This window comes from Antechinus flavipes, chromosome 3 (assembly GCF_016432865.1).
Source record: "Antechinus flavipes isolate AdamAnt ecotype Samford, QLD, Australia chromosome 3, AdamAnt_v2, whole genome shotgun sequence".
Classification (NCBI taxonomy): domain Eukaryota; kingdom Metazoa; phylum Chordata; class Mammalia; order Dasyuromorphia; family Dasyuridae; genus Antechinus; species Antechinus flavipes.
The window spans coordinates 578,255,258-578,276,170 of NC_067400.1; the positions used below are offsets into that span (position 1 = coordinate 578,255,258).

Consider the following 20,913-nt stretch of genomic DNA (forward strand, 5'->3'; position numbering starts at 1 on the left):
AAAAGGTATGCACAGTTTGATAGCCTTTTGAGCATAGTTCCAAATCGCTCTCCAGAATGGTTGGATGTGTTCACAACTCCACCAACAATGCATCAGTGTCCCAGTTTTCTGGCATCCTCTCCAACATTCATCATTATCTTTTCCTGTTATCTTAACCAATCTGAGAGGTATGAGGTGGTTAGGTCCTTATTCTTTCTATGGGAGAGGCATTATGGCCCAGTGGATAGAGATCTGGCCTCAGAATCAGAAAGACTTGAATTTGTAGGCTGATATATGTAGAACTCAGTACAGATCTCAGCAATCCTTTAAGTCAACCCCCTCATTTTACAGATGGGGAAACTGAGGCCCAGCGTGATAATGTCACTTGCCTGTAGGCAGTAATTGGCAGAACTAAGATTTCAACTCAGATACTTTTATTCTAAATCCAGCCCTCTTTTTTCTGTACTTTTAATATAGATTGGTGTGTGACTATGGGTAAGTCCTTGATAATAATGATAACAGATGATCTTCCCCAAGGCTCCCAGGAAAATTTTAAGACTATAAGTTACAGATCAGGGGGAGGAAGAGTCCAAACTTTGGTGAGCAGGAATCTCCAGGCAGGGACCATCAATCCAGTTCTGACAGGTTGCAGGGGTAGGACCATAAATTCTTACAAACTGGGAGTTAAGGAGGTGTCCAGCTTAGAGATAGGAAGTCTGGACTTAGAAGTATAAACAATGCAATTAGGTATCTGAGATAGGACATTTGAAGTCTTTATCTTCTGGAATGTCAGCTCTCCACAGCCCTAATTATCTCAGTTCTAATGGGCAGAAAATGGGGGTTGCAACCAGGAAAACTGAGGCAGGATAATTTAGGGAAACTGACGCAAAATGATTTAGGGAAACTGAGTCAGGACAATAAAAGGGAACTGTGGCACAACACTGGTGTCTAGAAGGAATTAGAAACTGGAAATAAAGAGGGATCCTTTAAGGTAGAAGTGAAGATGGTGTGAATTCCAGGAGTGATGTTTGGCCTCTTGTGCAAAAAGCACATAGATTGGAGATAATGGAGTGTTGTGTAAGAAACAGGAAATACTCAGGAATAGATCACAGAGTTGCAGGAGGGAGAACAATGTCCAAAGAAGTAAGAAGCAAGGTTGGTATGCTCAAAGGGCTATAAAACTGTACATAAACTTTGATCCAGCAGTGTCTCTACTGAGTCTGTATCCCAAGCAGATCATAAAGGAGGGAAAGGGACCCATGTGTGCAAAAATGTTTGTGGCAGCCCTTTTTGCAATGGCAAGTAACTGGAAACTGAGTGGATGTCCATCAGTTGGAGAATGGCTGAATAAATTATAGTACATGAATGTTATGAAATATTATTGTTCTGTAAGAAAATGATGAGCAGGTTGGTTTCAGAAAAGACTGGAGAGACATGAACTGATGCTAATCGAAGTGAGCAGAATCAAGAAAACATCATACACAGTAATAAGATTATGTGATGATCAACTATGATGGACTAGACTTCAACAATGAAGTGATTCAAAGCAATTCCAATTGAGTTGTGATAAAAAGAGAGAGAATTATGGAGACTGAGTGTGAATCAAAGCATAGTATTTTCACCTTTTTTTTTTTTTAGTTGTTTGCTTATTTTTCTTTTCTTATGTTTTCTTTCCCTTTGGTTTGATTTTTCTTGGGCAGGATAATGAATATGGAAATATTTTTAGAGGAATTGCATATGTTTGCCTTATACTGGATTTCTTGCTATGTAGGGAAGAAGAAAGGGAGGGAAGAGAGGGAGAAAAATTTGAAATACAAGGTTTTGCAAAAGTGAATATTGTAAACTATCTTTACATATATTTGGAAAAAATAAAATACTATTTTTAAAAAGGTATGTTGGAACAAAATCATGAAGGGCTATAAAAGCTAAAGAGAGGACTTTTTATATTTTATCCAAGAAGCAAAAGGGAGTCATTGGAGTTGATTGTGATTTGGTCAGTTCTGTGCTTATGGAAAATCATTTTGGTAGTGGGGAGAAAGTCAAGGCAGGAATATCACACAGGAAACTCTGGCGATAATTGAAGTGAAAGGTGGTGAGGGGCCAGACTAAGGTGGGAGGTAGTGTGAGTCCAACATGAGGGGGATGATGTGAAATATATTGCAGAGGTAGAAATAGCTAGATCTGGCAAATGACTGGACAAATGAAGAGTTAAAGAGAATGATGGATCGAGGATAATGTTAAAGTTATAAACCTGGGAGATTGAATAGAAATAAAGAATTTTAGAAGAAGAATGAGTTTCAGGAAAAATATAGTGAATTCTCTTTGAGACACGTCAATTGAAAAAACTAATGTTGTTTGGGCCAAAAAGAAGAATGCAAGGAATGGGATTTTATAATTTTAGCTGTTTTGCTTTCATAGGTGTCCTTGAGAAAGAGTAAATACCCCCAGGAAATGTGCTAGGGTTGCAGTGAAGGAGAGGGAGGGGGAGGTTGCCTCTTGGACTTAAAAGAATTGGGGAAGTGCCAGCATGAGCTCAAATAATGAAAGAAGAGCTGCTCTGGTCATACTTTGCTTAGAATTGAATATATTATTACCTTTTAAGGAGCATTATATTTTGGCAGGATCTTGACCAATCAGGATCCTGATAGGAGGAATGGAACTAACATAAAAAAGCTTAACCTAGCCTCTGTAAAGTGTATTCTTAATCTGTAATATTGGAGTACATCCTTTCTTGCAAGAATGTAAAATAAAATCTTTCCTGCATTCATCATTAAACAGGTGAAATTCTTGTTAAGATATTTTTGCTTCTTATAGGAGGAAATTAATACAATCTCAGGATATTTTTTATTATGGCTTTTTATTTACAAGATATATGCATGGGTAATTTTTCAGCATTGACAATTGCAAAACCTTTTGTTCCAATTTTTCCCCTCCTTTCCCCCACCCCCTTCCTCAGATGGCAGGTTGACCAATACATGTTAAATATGTTAAAGTATAAGTTAAATACTATATATATATATATATATATATATATATATATATATACATACATACATGTCCAAACAACTATATTGCTGTACAAAAATAATCGAACTTTGAAATAGTGTACAATTAGTTTGTGGAGGAAATCAAAATGCAGGTGGACAAAAATAGAGGGATTGGGAATTCTATGTAGTGGTTCATAGTCATCTCCCAGAGTTCTTTTGCTGGGTGTAGCTGGTTCAATTTATTACTGCTCTATTGAAACTGATTTGGTTCATCTCATTGTTGAAGAGGGCCAAGTAATCTCAGGATATTTAAAGTGCTATCCTTTGGCCTGCAAAATTTCAGCATTGATTCCTAAATCCCCTGTTATTTAGGGACAATCCTCCCCCCCCCACACACACACACAACACTTTTTGAAGCAAATTAGAGAGTGGGGAATGATGTAGACTTATTCTCTTTTCCTGCCAGGAAGAAACCTATATGGCTATTATCAGGCATCACCAATTCCCAGGCTATCCTATTTGTACAGAATGATTATGAGGATGGAACTCTATCACTTTATTGTCTATCCCCCAACTTCTGGGCATCTTTAAACAACCTTTGAGATATTAATATATCTTTTAGACAGATTTGAGACCTGATTTGCCAAGTATTCCATCTAATTCCTCCTTAATTCCTCCCTCTGAGTGACCAAATTCTTTCATGAGAACTCTGCAGGTTTATATCTGCCCTATAAAAGATCTGCTCATGATGAAGATCTTTGCTAAGTTCTTTGCAGGCCTAAGCCTGTTATCAGTTACTGTCTCTCTCCTACTTAGTGTCTTCCTTTTAATGGAGTCTTTGTCCTTACTATGGCTAAGTCTTATTAGTTTGCTAAATTCCTCTGTGGATTTAACCTGTCAGTCAACAGTGTACCCAGACCTCATGGCATATTCCTTCAATGAATTCTTCTAAAGTCCTTTCCTTGATAATGATAACTCTATTCCTCCCTCAAATTTATTTCATATTTGCCACTCTTGATGCCTATTTTACCTTATTTTGTCTGTAACCACTTCTTCTAAACAAACTTACCTTTTGGCAAAGAGAGGGGCAGCTAGTTGGAGTAATAGATGAAATGGAGCATTGGGCTTGGATTCAGGAAGACTCATCTTCTTGAATTCAAATTTGACCTCAGATATTAGCTGTATAATCCTGGACAAGTCACTTTACCTTGCCTCAGTTTCCTCATCTGTAAAATGTGATGGAGAAGGAAATGGCCGCTCTAGTATTTCTGCCAAGAAAATTCCCAATTGGTTATTATTATTAGTTATGTGGTTTTGAGCAAGTCACTAAATTACCCTGGGCCTTGGTATGTTCATCTACAAAATTAGGAGATTGAATTAGATGGTCTGTGAGGTCTCTTTTAATTCCAGAGTTATGACAAAACAAGATCACTGCCTTCTAGTTCGCTTTACTGGGATTATGGAGAGTCAACTAAAAACAAATGAACATGTGTTAGAAGGACCAAATGTTCTTGGTCATAGAGGGCAGAATAGGGAGTAATGGATAGAATTGTAGGAAGGTAAGATTTTTAACAATGAGTTAAAAGTGGAACTGTGCTCTTTAGGAGGTAACAGGTTTTCCCTTTACTAAAAGTTTTTAAAAGGCTGCCATTTGCATCTAGAGAATTATGGAGACTCAATGTGGATCAAAACATGCTATTTGCACTTTTTTTTCTTGTGGCTTTCCTCTTTTATTTCGATTTTTCTTTCCCAACATGACTAATATGGAAACATACTTAAAATGTTTGTATAAGTATAACCTATATCAGATTGCTTGCTGTTTTGGGAAGAGTAGAAATAAAGGAAAGAGAAAAAATATTGAAACTGAAAATCTTACAAAAATAATTGTTGAAAACTATCTTTACATGTGATTGGAAAAAATTAGTGTTGAGAAAAAAGGAAGAATCTGAATGCTTGTTAGGAATGTTATAGAAAAGACTTTTGTTCACATCTGGATCGGGACAGTTGCTTTCTGAGATCCCCCCTTCCATTGACAAACATGGACTTCTGTGTTTTGGTGATGAGGTCAAGGGCCTTTATTACAATGGGACTTGCTGAGAAGCTCCTTACCCTGTATGGGCACCAAGAGAGTAAGACAGTTGTTAAGTAGTGTATAGGGCACCCTCTATCCCACATGGGCTCACAGAAAAGCCATCCCAGGTTCAGAACACTCTGTAGATCAGAACCCATTCACAACCACAGCTTATAAGGCTCCAATTATTAATTCAACCAATTATCCAAAAAAATAAATTGGTTCAAAACTAAAGACATTAATTCAAATGGCATAGCAAATAAAGTGAAAATATAATTCTGTCCCCACTGAACACATGAAGTAAACTTCTACACTAAATCCCATCACCACTGTGTAAGGGCACACAAATAAGGAAAAGAAATGGTCATTAAAACGTATGAAAGTGAATTGAGGGCCATCTCTTGCCATCCTCATGTATATCTTACCAGTGGAGGTAGATGCTTCTGGAGGAGAAAGTGAGGCAGGTGACTTTGCAAAGCTTTCCCTCCCTTAAATCCAGTTCATTTGCATATCATGGCACCACCTCTCTGAAGTCATGATCTTTTTCAAAAACAAAGGACAAACAACAATAACAACAAAGAAAGTGAGTATTTGTATGAATGTAATGGAATATAATTTATTTTTTATAAGAAATGGTGAGCAAGCTGATTTCAGAAAAGCCTGAAAAGACTTACATGAACTGATGCTAAATGAAGTGAACAGAACAAAGATAATATTGTACACAGCAACAAGATTATATGATGATCAACTGTGATGGACTTGGTTCTTTTCAACAATGAGGCAATTCAAGGAAATTCCAATAGATTTGGAATGGAAAGAGCCATCTGCATCCAGCAGGAAAACTATGGAGACTGAAAGTGGATCATAGCATACTATTTTCAACTTTTTGTTGTAGTTTGCTTGCTTTTTCTTCTTTCTCATGTTTTTCCTCCTTTTGATCTGATTTTTTTTTTTGCACAGCATAATGAATATAAAAATATGTTTAGAAGAATTGCACATGTTTAACCTATATAGGATTGCTTGCTATCTAGGGGAGAGGAGATGGAGAAAGAGGGGAAGAAAAATTTGGAACACAAGATTTTACAAAAGTGAATGTTAAAACTATCTTTGCATCTATTTGGAAAAATAAAATGCTATTTTTTTAAAAAGGAAAAGAAAATGAATATACATGTGACATGAGGAAACTCAAAGCCTGGGCAAATAACACTTTTGATGCCACACATAGCCAATGTCCTTGCATGATATCATGCTTCTTTCTGATGAGTGTATCATCTTGTCAGAGCATCAAGCTTCTCTGTGCTACTGTCTTTTGTGATTTAGTTCTTCAGGATTATCTACTATGTTATTATGCATTCTCATCTACTAAGACACAGTAATTAAGAAAGCTTCTCTCTTTCAAAGGTTTGTTACAACGTAGCTAGTTACCATATCTAGCTAAAAACAGTTCACAAAAGTCACACTCCTGCTAGGTTAAGATTAAGTCTATTTTTTTGCTCTAGTCCAGTACTGATTTGAAGTCTATGGTCCCATACAGCTGCCATATTTAGAGTGAGAAAAATCTTTGTGTTTCTAAATATACTTGAAACAAAGATTTTGGAACTTCTCAACTTCATTTCAGAAATTCTGTAAAATTAAAAGCTGAAATCAAAAACTTCTAAAATTCCAAGATCCACTATGATAGGGGTGAAAGTAACAGTAAGCAAGAGCAAAAGCTAAACAGCAAAAAAGCACTGATTAGTTATATGGCCTTAAGCAAGTCACCAAATTATACTGTGCCTTAGTTTCCTCATTTGTAAAATTAGGAAGTTGAAGCTGATCATCTCCAAGGTCTCTTTTAATCCCAGAGCTATGACAAAACAAGGTCATTGCCTTCTGGTTCACTTTACTGCCTATAACAAAAGCCCTTGACTTTTACCTTTTATGCAACGTGTACCAGTATAAAATAAACAATGATGAAGGCTGAGAGAAAGGATTTTATCTAGTACAACTTATCTGAATTGTGAGTAACTGAGTGGGTTTCTGTTTCCAAAAGAAAATGCTTAAGTGAATGGGGATGCTGGGTAATCTGGATTCTAGTCTTATCTCAGATGCAGTTTTAATGAGATACTCTGCTTTTAGGGCTTCAGTTTTCTCTTCTGTAAAATAGAGGTAATAATGCTTGCATTACACAGTTAGGATCATAGACTTTCAAAATGAAAATGACTTTGGAGATCATCTAGCCCAATTCCTCGTTTTGAAAGAAGGAAATTGAGGCCCAGGGAAGAGAAATAATTTACCCACAACTATCCGGATATAAAATAATGGAGAAAGGATTCCAATCTGGGTCTTATGAGTCCCAGTACAAGGCCTTTTCAATTAGAGAAGGCTTATCTTATTCAAAGCAAATCTTGAGAGCCAGGTTTTCCTTCAGATGAGAAGCAAATAGTTTCCTAGGAGTTAAAAACAGAATTGGATGTGGCTCTGTCACAGGGGTCCAGAAAGGGTCCCACTTGAATTTCTGGGAGGTAAAAGAATGCACAATGCAGAAAAGAGAATCGATTCATCACAACCAGTTACCAGGGGAGAGAGGAAGAGAGGAAAAAAGAGAGACAGCCTTCTCGACTCAACTCCAGCACAGTATTTATTAGAATCAAACAAAGGTGGCTACATGCCAAAGCATAGAGAGATGCGCTTGCACAGAGAAAGGATTACTTATATAAGCATTAGTCAGCATGGTTACATCATTGCTAGTATATATGGCAGACTGCAGATCCAGGATCCTTGAGGCCTCGGTTTTCACACTCCACCTGTTCAAGGATCCATGCCCAGCTTGGTTGTGTTGTAAGATTGTTGCCCAAGGCACTGCATTCACACCCAAACAACAATATATGCTATAATACAGGAGAAGGCCAAGCTTACCAGAGAGGAGGATGGTCAGCAGTTGTGGCCAAGTAGAGCCCAGGCTATTCCAGCACCGCTGCAGGGGATCTTCCATGAGGGTGTGGATCTCCTGTTTGTGTGAGCTCACGGTTTGTGGGGTTGCTGAATGTGATATGACTATGGTCAAGGGTGAAGACACAGCCCTTGTGTATAACAGAGCAGGCGTGCTATCTTTGGCAGCCATGAGGAGATCAAGAGCCATTCAGTTTTGCAGCATGACCTTCCACATTTGTCCAAATCTGTCGTTCAGGAGGGATAGCCCGCCACATGAGCATTAAGGGCCTGCTCCGGATGGAGGGTCAGAGCAGTGACCTGCTGCTGTGTGCAAACCTCCCCTTGGGGTGAGAATATGGCATCCCATGGTGTTCACTTCATGTACTGCCCATCCCCACAGGTATCCAAGTTGTGAGGCCACATGGTTGGATAGGCTCCAGGCAGGTATGTTGCCCCCTCCATTGTCCCACCGAGTAAGCCCACAGTGTTCCCACAGGCCCAAAGGGCCCTACAGGGCAGTATTAGTATGACACAGTTTAAAGGTGATAGGAGAGGGAAGTCACTGGCACAAGCAACGGTAAGTCCTGCCCATCCAACAGTATGCAACCAAATTTCGAGTCCTGAGTCGGAGGCCTTAGGGTTCTGGCCAGGTTTGGTGTACCATAGCCGGCCTTCTGATGGAATCCTTGGGGGATCTTCAGGAGAGAGAAACACTGTAGAACTCATTAGGGAGAGGATACAGATCCCCCTCAGGAGGGACATAAACTTCTAAAGGCCATTTGTTCCTAACCCAAGCGGCCACAGTTAGGTTCTGTTCTAAACCTGTCCCCCAGGGAGCAATCGGACAGAAACGAGGGGCTTTCCCCTTCCGGGGCCACTCCAACCATACCTTGGTGTCTGGCGAGAAGGTGCAGGGCACCGATGGGAGTACGCTGCCTTGGGCGCCCATCCAGGGTTTTATCAGGACATCCTCTAAAGAGACTATTAACTGTATAAGGGGTGCAGCCCCTGGGATGAGGGCCTGATGGTCAGCCCATCTATCTGCACATGGGCTCAAAGAACCCTCTTCCCAACCCACCCCAAGGCACACAGCCCCAAACTTGGCCCACTGGCTACTCTGTCCTACCCCTGCCTCATTCCCAAGGATACTGGTGGAGGGCTGTACTGCAATGCATGCAGCACTGGTACCAGAGCTGGACCGGTCCATGGACTAGCCGGACTCAGGTATCGTTCCCTTTCCTTCCCTAGAAGGGGCCGTTGGAGGCAGTTCTGTCAGGGCCAGGGAGTCCTGGCCCTCCAATGGCCCCAGTTTGTCCTGTAATTCCGCACTCAGTAGACTATTCAATAACATGCTACGCTGTTCGAGGTAGACTCTCCATCTCTCTAGGGTGATAGTCTGGGGTATAAGCAGCTCTGGACCTATCTGCGGGTTGGGTATGTGGTCTGCGCCAACACTGGTGCTCGCTGAGTGATCGGTTCAGTGTCCTGGGCAGCAGCCAACAGAGGGACCAGCTGTGTCTCAGTAATAAACACCCACCTAAAAAGTCCAGGAAGGTTTGCAATCGTGAAATTAATGGGGGGTGGGATGTACGCTTGCATCTTATCAGTCATAGCCCTGGGCACTACTTGTGTCTCACCCAACCCCCCGGACCTCTGCAGGACTGATGGCCCATCCACGCTTGCAGGTGGGTAACAACACTTGGTGACACAGGCTCTAAATCTGGCAAAGGCTCAGAGATCAGCGCGCTCCCATTCCCCTCCCTGGCCCACCCTTCTAAGTCCCTGGCCACAAGCTCACAGCATCTCGTGGAACTGTGCAGGTGTCCCATTGGCGGGATTGTCAATGCCCCCTGTCTGCAAACTAGGCCTGCGAAACATGGGCATTTGTACAGAGAAGGGCAAAACATAATGACATGTCCTCAGAGTTAGAGCCAATTGGTCTAAAAGTCCCAAGTGGGAGGACAGCAGCATGTAAAAGTGGGATGACTTTGTTTAATTCCTGGTTATCAACTGTCACATATCACAGTCGGTCCGGCTTGCGGCAAGTAGGTCATCACTCTGGAGGGGGGCGGTCCTGGAGGGGGCGGTCCTGGAGGGGAGTGGTCCTGGAGGGGGGCGGTCCTGGAGGGGGCGGTCCCTGAGGAGGGCGGTCCTGGAGGGGGCGGTCCCGGAGGGGGGAGGTCCTTGAGGGGGCGGTCCCGGAGGGGGGCGGTCCTGTAGGGGGGCGGTCCCGGGAGGGGGGAGGTCCTTGAGGGGGCGGTCCCGGAGGGGGCGGTCCCGGAGGGGGGCGGTCCTGTAGGGGGGCGGTCCCGGGAGGGGGGAGGTCCTTGAGGGGGCGGTCCCGGAGGGGGGCGGTCCCGGAGGGAGGGCGGTCCCGGAGGGGGCACCTGGTCCCGGAGGGGGCACCTGGTCCCGGGAGGCTGAGATAGCCCTGTGTGGATGGCTCAGACCCGCATGCAGATGTGGGATGGCCTACTTGCCACAAGAGTAGCCAGGAAGAAGATAAACAAGAAGCCCAGTGCCGATTTCCTAGAATTATGGGCATGGCTCTGCAGCCTGACCCAGGGCACCCTGGGTAGTGACCTTTAGGAGGCACAGCAACAGTCACCCTACTGCTGCAGCCACAACCTTGGTTGCCCGATTCATCTTCCCTGCTCTCCAAAGCCTTCAATAGAGATGCTGGGAGGGATGGTCCAGAACCTCCTCCGGACATGGGCACCGCCCCCCAGCCATTCCTCTACACGGAGACACGTGCAAATGGGGGCGCCCTCCTCAAGGGGAGCCGGGGTGTGGGGGAAACTTGTCTCCTCAGCATCCTGCCCAGTACGCCCAGTGTCGGACCTGGGGGGGAGGGGCGGAAAGGGTCCCACATGAGAGAGAGAAGAGGAGGAGGAGGAGGAGGAGGAAAGGGGAGGAGGAGGAAAGGGGAGAAGAAAGGAGTGACAAAGAGGAAAGGAGAAAAGGAGAGAAGGAAAGAGAGATAGTCTACCCGAGGTACGAAGGGAGGGAGAGAGAGACAGCCTACCTGAGGTAGGTAGAGAGGGAGCGGGGGAGACAGGACCTACCTCGAGTTGGGAGAGAGAGATAACTTACCCGGGGCAGGGAGGGAGGGAGGGGAAAAGGGGGAGAGGGAGTGACAGCCTCCGCGGGGTAGAAAGGCAGGGAGTTAGGGAGGCCTTCCCGACCCAAGTCAGACAGACACCGTATTTACTAGCCTCGAAAGGGGCCACACGCCCAAGCCGAGAGTGATGCACCTGTGCAGAGAAAGGTTCCTTAGATAAGTGTTAGCAGGGTTACGTCCTGTAAGTGTATTTGGCAGGCCGCAGATCCGGGATCCTCAGAGACCAACCACTCCACGGAATTAGCTGGACAAGAAGTCCGGCGGAGGATTTACTGTAATAAAAAATTAACAAAAATACCCTTACCCGGAACTCTAAATTGTAACTCCCCCTCTCCACCCCACCCCGCGTCTGAAAGCGCCTTTCCAGCCCACCAGAGGGAGTAGCAGCACTGCATTCCAGCTTGGCCTAAAGGGGGTGTAGGTTAGAGAGCCTAGCGCAAAGGAAGCAGAGAATAGCTATGCCTTCTGGGAATCGTAGTCCTTTCTCCGAAAGGAAAGCTCTCCCGAGATGGTGCGCGATGCCTTTTGGGAATTGTAGTACCGACTAGAGGGCTGTGTGGGCTTCCTCGGCTTCCGCCGGACTGACTCTCACTTTGGGGAACTTTGATTCCCAGAAGGCAGCGGGGCACGGGGAGGGGTCTCTGCTCTCGCTTCTGGCTCTGACGGAATCCAGAAGGTAAAAGGTCGATTTCTGAGGGACCTCCAAGGCAGGGTGAGTATGACTGATGGTGATCCCCAGGTCCTGCATCCCTTCTTGAGCCCCTTCCTGGCCCCGCGATTCTCCTCTTGGCCCCTTCACTTACTGACCTCCTCGGTGAACCCCATGACTCCTCATAGTTCCCCTTACTGACCCCTCAGTGACCCCTCACAGCCCCCCTTACCTCATTGATCCCTCACAATCCTTACTGGTCTTTTCAGTGTCCTCTCAAGACCCCCTTATTGACTTCTCCCATGACCCCTCAGTGAACCCTCCATGACTCCTCATCACCCCCGACACCCCAACCTTCAGGGTACCCCAAAGGTTCCTCCGAGCTCCGCTCACAGCCGTACCCCGAACCTCTCCCTGAGAACCCTTGACTCCCAGAGCCATTTTATATGCCTGACTCCTTAGGAACCCCCCAGGAAGACCTCATGAGTCCCTTTACGGGTAACCCCACCCTTCAGTGACCTCAGACTCCTTGTAATGGCCAAACCCTTCCGATACCCTAAAGTCTCTATAGCCTACTCACAGATCCTTCTGTGACCCCTCCACTTCTCTTACTGACCCCCAGAAACCTCCCAAAGAATCCTTACGGCCCTCAAGCTTTTCTGTAATCTCCTTAAAGCCCCTTTCCAACCCCTCATATCCACCAGAAATCCTCTATGATTTCTTATGGCCTCTCTCCATCCTTTACCTTCCCATGCCAGATGCCCAGGATCCCCCCCCCCCCCATTGATTCCTCAGAGTCCCCATTATCACCTTCTTATTGATAAATCTCATGAACCCCCAATAACTCTACCCCCTTAATGACCCCCATTACTTTTTATATTCCCTCCTTATTGATCCTCCCTTAAGCCCTTTATTAATCCTCCTGATAACCTCCCTCCCACCCCCTCTTCCTGACTGGTCCCTCACTGACCGCTCCCTGATTCTAAAGCCTTCTGGTCTCCTCTGACTCCTTCAGTGGCCTCTGCTGACCCCTTGAGTCCCTCACGGACACCGTCTCCGACAAGTACAAATAGGCTGACAAGAATAGAAAAGCGGGGAGACAAAGGGGGGGTTTAATTCTGGAGATCTGTGAAGGACCGGATAAGGTCCTTTTTTTTCCCCCAAAACTTATAAAATAAATGAACCAAGGTTTTGGTTTGAAGGATAGTATTTCTGTCTAGTTTCTAAAAGCTTATAAGATACTTAAGAATTTTCTATGATATCCTTGGACATTATCACGTAGGCCTTGGGGAGCCATAAAAGATATTTGAGCAGAGAGGAATGTGCTAGGTAGAGGTGACAAAAGGAAGATGTTGCAACCCAGGGGAGAAGATAAGCTCCGAAATTGGGCAGCCATTGTAGAAGTGATAGGCGGGGAGAGAGTCGGCCTGGATACTGACCACTCAGAACGCATCCCTTGGCTGCTTGGTGTCTCCATTTGTGTGAGATCGGAATGGTTTCTCCTCTCATCTCATCTGGTTTCTTCCTGGGCCTCAGAGAAGGTACCAGGGACTTCCTCCTTTTAAGTTCCGTTTTGAAAAGGAAATTAATATTGATTTTGATGAAATTTATCTATCCACTTTTGGCGATGATGGTCCTTTAAACTCTGCCCTTGCCCAGTCCACCAGGATCTCAAGAAGAGATGGACAGATGTGGAGTCGGGTCTAGAACCTAATCTTTTTCTTTCCTCAGATTCTGGAAGATCTCCCAGCACAACAGCCCTGTGCCAAATAGTTGGAAATGATTAAAGGATCTTAGGACTAGGGAACTGGGCCAGGGATCATTTAAAGGGGAAACTGCATCTTGAAGTGTCAGGACATAGGGAAAGAAAAAAAAGAGGCAAGACCTTTGGTCAACAAACTTAATTATTTCCTGTGCTTGGTAAATGTTTTCCCTGCTTACTAAGCGGCAGACTTCTTGATGGCCCTCAGAATCAGAGCTTTGAAACTAGGAGGAACTTGAAAGGCCATTTAGTCCAAGTCTTTTGTTCTAAAGATGAGGAAACGTCATAGAGCATGGAGGGACTTACCCCAAATTAGTAAGTGGCTGAGCTAGAATTGGAACTCACAACTTCCCCCTCCCCCCAGTGCTGCCCTGCCCCTCCATTTTCCACACCTTTTCTCCTGGAGCAGTGGTAGCAAACCCAAATAGAAATGATTGTACACAAGGATTCCTGAGGTTACCTACTCACTTAGAAACTCACATAGTAACATCACCTGTGTTCTGTTGTATGTTTGTTTTGTTAGATGTTTCCCAGTTTCATTTTGAGCTGGTTTGGGCTGTATTTGGGAGTGTTTGCGGTGGGTATATGATATCTGCCCTAGAATACGGCGAAGATGAGGTCTGGAAAGAAGGAATCTGGACTTGGTCCTCTTGAGTCCTAGAGGGAGCCGGAAGAGTAAGATACTGCGCATGTTAGGAAGGTTAATCTGTTAGTCCTTGTAGGAGAGAGCAGGAGGTGGGGAAGCAGAGAGGAGCAGACAAGAGTGCAGCTACAAGGGGGAAAGAAGATCTAATGAAGGAGGCTGTGTAAAACAGGCACTGGAGGCGGGGGTCTGAATTTGACTCTAGCTCTCTCATTGTTAGCTTGTGAAACCACAGGCAAATCACTTTGTCCCGAACCTCAGTTTTCCCAATGATGAATGCCCCAAACTCTTCAGTGGCTCACAGTTGCCTCAAGGATAACTTACTTGCCATTTAAGGCCATCCTTAAATCTGGCTCTAATCTACTTTCCAGCCTGATTTTGTATTGTTCCCCTTCTAGAGCTTTATATTCTAGCTAAGCTAAACTGTCCTTACAATCTGTTCCTCAAACTCAGCGTTCCACCCGTGTTCTATGTTTGCACAGGCTGTCCCCCGGCCTGCCCCCCCCCCTTAGCTCTGGCTCCAGAACTCTTGTCTTCCTGGAGGGCAGGACCCTCCTTTATATGGCAGCTCCTTCGTGAAGCACTCTTCCTGTCTCTCAGTTTGTTAGTTCTCCCACTGCCCCCTTGTAATCCTCTTGCACTGACTCATATCTTTGTGCATGTTGTATTCCCCAGCAGAGTAGATGCTCTCTGGGGTGAGGATTTCTATTAGAGTTTTTGTATCCCATCCATGCCCCTTGGGTCAGTAACACATAGTGGGGGCCTGATAGACATTTACTGAATGTAGTTAAATTACATACAACTTAAAGCAGCAAAATGGTGCAGTGGAGAGTGCCCTGAAATCAGGAGGTCCTGAGTTCAAATCTGGCCTCAGACACTCAACATTTCCTAGCTGTCTGACCCTTGGCAAGTCACTTAACTGGGATTTGCCCGGGGGGATGGTTACATACTACTTACACTATTTACCTTTGAGGATGATTGTGAGAAAAGCATTTTAAAAACCTTCAAGCACCATAAAAATAGGAATTATTCCTTCCCTCATAGATCACATAAAAGAATGTAATGATAATCTACATTTTTATTTTGCTTGAAAATCGTTTTGATCCCAAGCACTCTGTTAAGTAAGTGATGCAAGTATTATCTCCATTTTACAGTTGAGGATCTGGGAGGTTAAGTGACTTGCCCTAAACCCACAGCCCAGGCAGAATCAGTACTCCTATTTACAAAGCATTTCACTTTTGTTATCTCACTTAATCCTTGCAATTACTCTGTGAGTTGATTCTCTTGTTAGTCCCATTTGATAGAGAAGGAAACTGAGGTGCTGGAGAGTTAAGTGATTTGATGAATGCCACATAACTAAAATGTCTAATGGTGGAATTTGAACTTGGGTCTTCCTGACCTCAAGTTCCACATTTTACTTCAGAAATTACATGCAAAATTATAAAGGGGAAAAGCATAATAACTCCCCAAATGTTTACTTTCCCAAAGCCAGATAGAAAGGACCTTTTGGCTTCCCATGGGTATGCTCCTTCCATTAACAGAGATGACTGACAGTTTTTCACTTGAGCCCTACTGTGTATGTGACAAAAGAATAGAATTTATCACCTCGAAAGAAAAAAGAAAAGAAGAAATGGGGGAGCTATAACTAAAACTTGAACCCTATGCTTTTCAGTATGTGATTTGTTATCTTGTACCTGAAATGCATATTTTGAATTCAATTCAGGAAACATTTATTGAGATCCAATTATGTGCAAGGCACTCTAGTGGGGCTCCAAAGACACCAATTTAACAGCCCTTATGGAATCAAATGGTCTATTGGGGGGATATGCAAATAAATAGAGTACAAGGGTAAACTGAGGGAGACAGTGTTTAAGGTGCGGGTGGGGGAGATCTGGGAAAATTTCACAGTGGAGTTGACACTTCAGCTAAATCTAGAAGGAAGTCACAGATTGGGAGTCTGGGAGTGACTTGTGAGAGTGTTTGAAGGCTGGAAATCCAGTTTGGGAAACAGCTAGTATTTCAGTTTGGCTGAAACGTTGAGTTTTTAAAAGGAAGTAATGTGAAATAAGGCTGAAAAGGCAGAAAAGAATCAGATTGTGAAGGATCTTAAACAGAAAACTCAGTAGTTTTCATTTTCTCCTAGAAGCAGTGGGGAGCCACAGAAAGTTTTGAGCATAGGAGTGAGCCTGTCTTTGCCTTATGAATTATTTTGGTTAAGGTATGGAGGATAAATTAGACTGGAAGCAGAGAGACCAATTAGGTGGCCATTGCAGTGGTTCAAGTGAGAAGTGCTCAGGAATTGAGCGAGAGACAGGGGGAAGACTTCAAGACATAGGGGGTTGGAATTAAAGACTTTGGCTCCTCTTAAGGACTCACCATGTTCTAATTTATTTTGCACTTGGACTTCATACATGTCTGAGCAAAGAGATTCAGAGACGTTTTACGCAGCAGCCAGCCCACCTCCTCCTCCTCCTCCTCTTCTGCCAGAGCAGACCTTTCCCTTTGTTCTTCTTGGCAGTAGTTCCTGGGCTGATTTTAGGCACCAGAGTAAACAAACCCAGAAAAAACTGAGCTCTTGCAAGATGGAATTAGGAAGATTAGGAATTCCAGAGGTGAAGACAAAATGAGCCTCTAGGGGCCTCTCATTAATGCACAAGGTTCTGGTGGGCCCACAGCGAATCCTAGGCTTGGAGGCCAACAAAAACTCCCTTCTCCAGACGAATTCCCCCAGGTACCTTCCTTGGGCAGTTCTCTTTAGTGACCTCCCTCTGGTGTTTCTCCTCATATACCTCATAGCTGATCCCCTTAGGGCCAGGGTGATAAGAAGCTCCTTCAGTAACCTCACTCTATTACTGTACTAATTCAATGCAATAAACATTTATTAAATGACTACCACTGACCCTGTGCTTGGGGCTGGACAGAGATGAAAAAAATAGTATAGTCAGGGCAACAGTGGATAGAGCAGCAGCCCTGAAGTCAGGAGGGCCTGAGTTTGAATCTGGCCTCAGACACTTAATACTCCCTAGCTGTGTGACCCTGGGGAAGTCACTTAATCCCAATTGCCTCAGCCAAAAGAAAAGAAAAGAAAAAATATTATATATAGTCCCTGACCTTAGGGTACTTATAATCTAATGGATATGGGGGAGGAATACAACACGGGCACAAATTAATATGAAATAAGTAAAAATGAGATTAATTCCCAGAAGTCATCCAGAGTAGAAGAGATCACTTTCCTCTTAGAAGAGAAAATAGGGAAGGCTTCATGAAGGGGCTGGTACCTGAATTAGGCCCTGAAGGAAGGAACTTTGATGGATGGAGAAGAACATTTCAGGCATGGAAGAAAGTTATAAATAAAGGCACAGAGAGGGAAGAAGACAGGATGAAAACAGTACAATTTGAGGGAGGCAGAATTAATGAATGGGAATAGTATGAGATGAAGTTGAATGGGCCACTGGACCCTGTTTGTAGAAAGCCTGAAATGCCAGAACCAGGAACTTGTACTGCATGCAGCAAGCAATAGGGAGCAACCATAAGTTTTTGAATAGAAGAAGGTCACAGCTAAGAGATATGTGTGTATTAGTAAAATTGTTTTCATGATATGGAGCATAGATAGGTTTAAAGGCAAAAAGAGCAGCTAGGATATTATTATGACAAACCAGGTAAGAAAAAAGGTAAAAAATAAAAATAAAAGCGCAGAATAACTCATTTATATAGTACGTTAAAGGTTTACAAAGTGATCTCATCCAGTCCTGAGAAGCAGATGGTGCTGATATTTTTATCTCCGTTTTAAAGATGAGGAAATTCAGCGCCAGTGTTGTTATCTCTGTTTTAGAGATGAGGAACATGGGGTTAGATGGGTAATGTGATTTATATAATATGTTCTCCAGGCTGAAATGAACAGAGCTGGGCGTCTGAGCCTGGGTCTCTGGACTCCAAGTTTCTTCCTACATTGGTACCTCCAGACAATCCCTCATCACAGGCAAATGAAGTCTCAGACTCACCCAGGGGCAGTGAGCGGACCAGCATGGTGGAGCAGAGCAGGGCCCGAGAAGTGGGTTGCGTCTCTGGGGAGAACTTTAAATGCTGGCTAAAGCTTGGGCAGGAATAGAGGCTAGGCTGGTGGTTTCAGAAGCAGAGTTTCCCACCAGACTTTGTTTGCTTTTTCACCCACTTCAATTCCTTTTGCTTCAGCCAAAAGAGCTCAAGTCCCGGCCTTGTTCTGCCACTCCTCAGAGTGGACGGGTCAGTTCCCTGGGGGCCCAGTTCTCCCTTGTAAGACGAGGGGGTCAGATTAGTTGTCCTTCTGGCCCTTCCTAGCTCTGACACACTGTGTTCTAAGCCCCTCCCAGCACCAATGTTCTCAGTTCTAAGGTCTCTTCCAGCTCTGACATTCTGTGATTTTTATCTGCCATCTTCTTATCTGTGTCCTATTTACTCATTTTTCAAGACCCAGACATGGCCCCAACTCTTTTTCTAACTGTAGGCTGATCTTTTTTCTCTCTGTACTACTATTTGTATAGTTAGGCCTGTAGTTTAACCCACTTACTTAGTCTGGAATTATTTCATGCATGTCAGTTCTGTATTCTCAGCTGGATGATAAACTTAAGAGTGGGGAAGATATCTTATATGTATTTCTGAAGTGTACAACCTCAGAATCATCTTTAATTTCAGTTCTTAATTTAATTTAATTCTTGATTTAATTTCTCTTTTTCAGTCAGGTACTAAATCTTGTAAATTCTACCTCCCTGACTTCTCCTGCATCCTTCCCCTTCTCCCGATTTAACACAGCCTCCATTCTTACCCAAGTCTTCATTCCCCTCTTGCCTATACTATTTTTTTTTAATTTTAATTTAATTTATTTTTTTATTTATTTTTAACATACATTGCTTTATGAATCATTTTGGGAAAGAAAAATCAACAAAAAGGAAAAACCATGGGAGAGAGAAAAAACAAAAAAGAAGTGAATATGGTATCTGTTGATTTACATTCAGTCTCCTTAGTTCTTTTTCTGGATGCATATTACCCATACTATTTTAATAGTCTTCCTCCACTGGAATATTCCTAAAGTACAGATCTGACCACGTCACTCTGACCCTCATTTTCTTGGGGGAGCTGGTGGCTACTATTATGGGATTTATTTTTAGGCAAGAGATTAAAAACAGCTTAAAGATGAATTATGAGGCTTTCTTGAAGCCTGCCAGTGATACAGCCAGTCACCGAAGTGAGCCAGTGGGTCCCACCTAGGAAACTTTGCAGTGCTGCAGGCCCAGAGCGACACAGACTGAGAAATTCCTGCCTACTCTGGTGGAGAAAGGCGGCTTTCCCTGGGGCGGCCGCAGGTTTCACAGCTGTCCTTGGGCTGACAGAAAGGACCCAAAGAAGCAGAATCAGGACATCTGTTTTGTAAAGAGTAGCAACTGCGATCCAGGCAGACACGGGCCTTGTGGCGGCGTTTCCTCTGGGGTTGCTTGTTTCTAGCTGACTGGTGTCGTTCTGGCCTGCGGCTTCTCTCAGTGTGTTGCAGACAACCAGTGCGAGATGGCGTAAGCTGGTGGGTGGCAGGTCTGCCTCTGCCCAGACTTGAGGACATTATTCCCAGCTTCCTTCCTTTGTGGCCTTCACTATGCAAACTGCTGAAAAGTTGTTTGAACAGACTGCTCCAGCCGAGACCTGGCAGTTCTGATCTCCCCGCCCCCAGCTTCTCGGGGCTGGGGGAGCCCTCCGGGTAACAGCTGCCCACCTTACGGCCTGTGATTGCCCTTTCAGTGGGGCTGTTTCCCAGAGGCAGGGCTCTGTGGTCCTGGGGGCCCTTGATGTGACCTGACCTCCTCTTTGTTGCCTGGGAAGGTGAGCCCTGGGCCCATCAAAGGCTCTCTTGTTTGACTCTGTGGTTTGCAGCAGGCAGTTGCTGGGCACAGAGCTCACACATAAAGATCAAGAAGATTCAGTGGCTCCCTGCTGCTTCTAGGATAAAACGCAGACTCCTCTGTTAGACATTTAAGATCTTTCATAATTTGACTGCATGCTACTTAACTAGGCTGATTGCGTGATTGCATCACGATTTTTATGTTCCAAGAAAACCGGCCTATTTGTTCCTCTCCATGTTCAATATTCCATCTCTCACCTCCATGCCTTTGCAGGTCTGTTCCCATGCCCAGAGCATCAACCCAACTGCTTACTCCCCAGGAGGCTTCTCCAGATCCCTCTGACTAGTGCTTGCCTTCCCTTTTCCTTTGCTTTCACAGTGTGTATCCATATTTCCCATACTTGCTTGTGCACATGTTTTTCCTCAGTAGTTTTTAAGCTCTTTGAGGAAAGTGGCAGTCTCTTTTTGGCATCTTCAGCTCCTAAGACAGTCTGTGACCCAGAAAGCCAGGATTACACCTGGGATTTTATCAGTCTCAGCAACTCAGGTACAAAAAATTCCCTGAACAAATACCAATGTCTGTTACCTTCTCAGCAGTTTGTCTTAGAAAACACGTAGGGGATTTGCCAGTTTTTGTCAGAAGTGAGAATTTGAATCCAGATCTTTTTGACTCCAGAATTGGCTTTCTCTCTATTAAACCATGCTGCCTCCCACCTGGCCCGTCAGAAGTTTAACAAGCTTGTTGAGTAATATCAAGTGTGAAATTTAACCAAAAGGTAAACTGAGGCAATTCTTCACGCAAGTTGTTTTATTAATAGGGCACCAAACCTATCGATAAAGGATGGTCAGTGACACTGCTCTGGCTAGAGATCCAGAATTGAAGGTACAATTCAGTTTTGTAAGCATAAAACTTTAAAAAACA

At 44.1% G+C, this 20,913-nt stretch overlaps 1 protein-coding gene and 1 long non-coding RNA gene across 2 annotated transcripts in view; one reads left to right on the forward strand and one right to left on the reverse strand.

Moving 5' to 3' along the window:
* Positions 1-3,036: 3,036 nt before the first annotated feature.
* Positions 3,037-10,023, reverse strand: LOC127555664 (uncharacterized). The gene is made up of 4 exons (XR_007952254.1): positions 7,936-10,023; positions 5,463-5,577; positions 4,036-4,234; positions 3,037-3,295 (listed from the first exon to the last, which is right to left on the reverse strand). It is a non-coding gene; the product is annotated as an uncharacterized LOC127555664 (long non-coding RNA).
* Positions 10,024-11,595: 1,572 nt separating this feature from the next.
* Positions 11,596-20,913, forward strand: part of PAFAH2 (platelet activating factor acetylhydrolase 2) — a 33,143-nt gene continuing 23,825 nt past the window's right edge. Inside the window, exon 1 of the mRNA XM_051988167.1 lies at positions 11,596-11,783. The gene's annotated coding sequence lies outside the window, so the exon portion shown is untranslated. The remainder of the gene's footprint in view (positions 11,784-20,913) is intronic.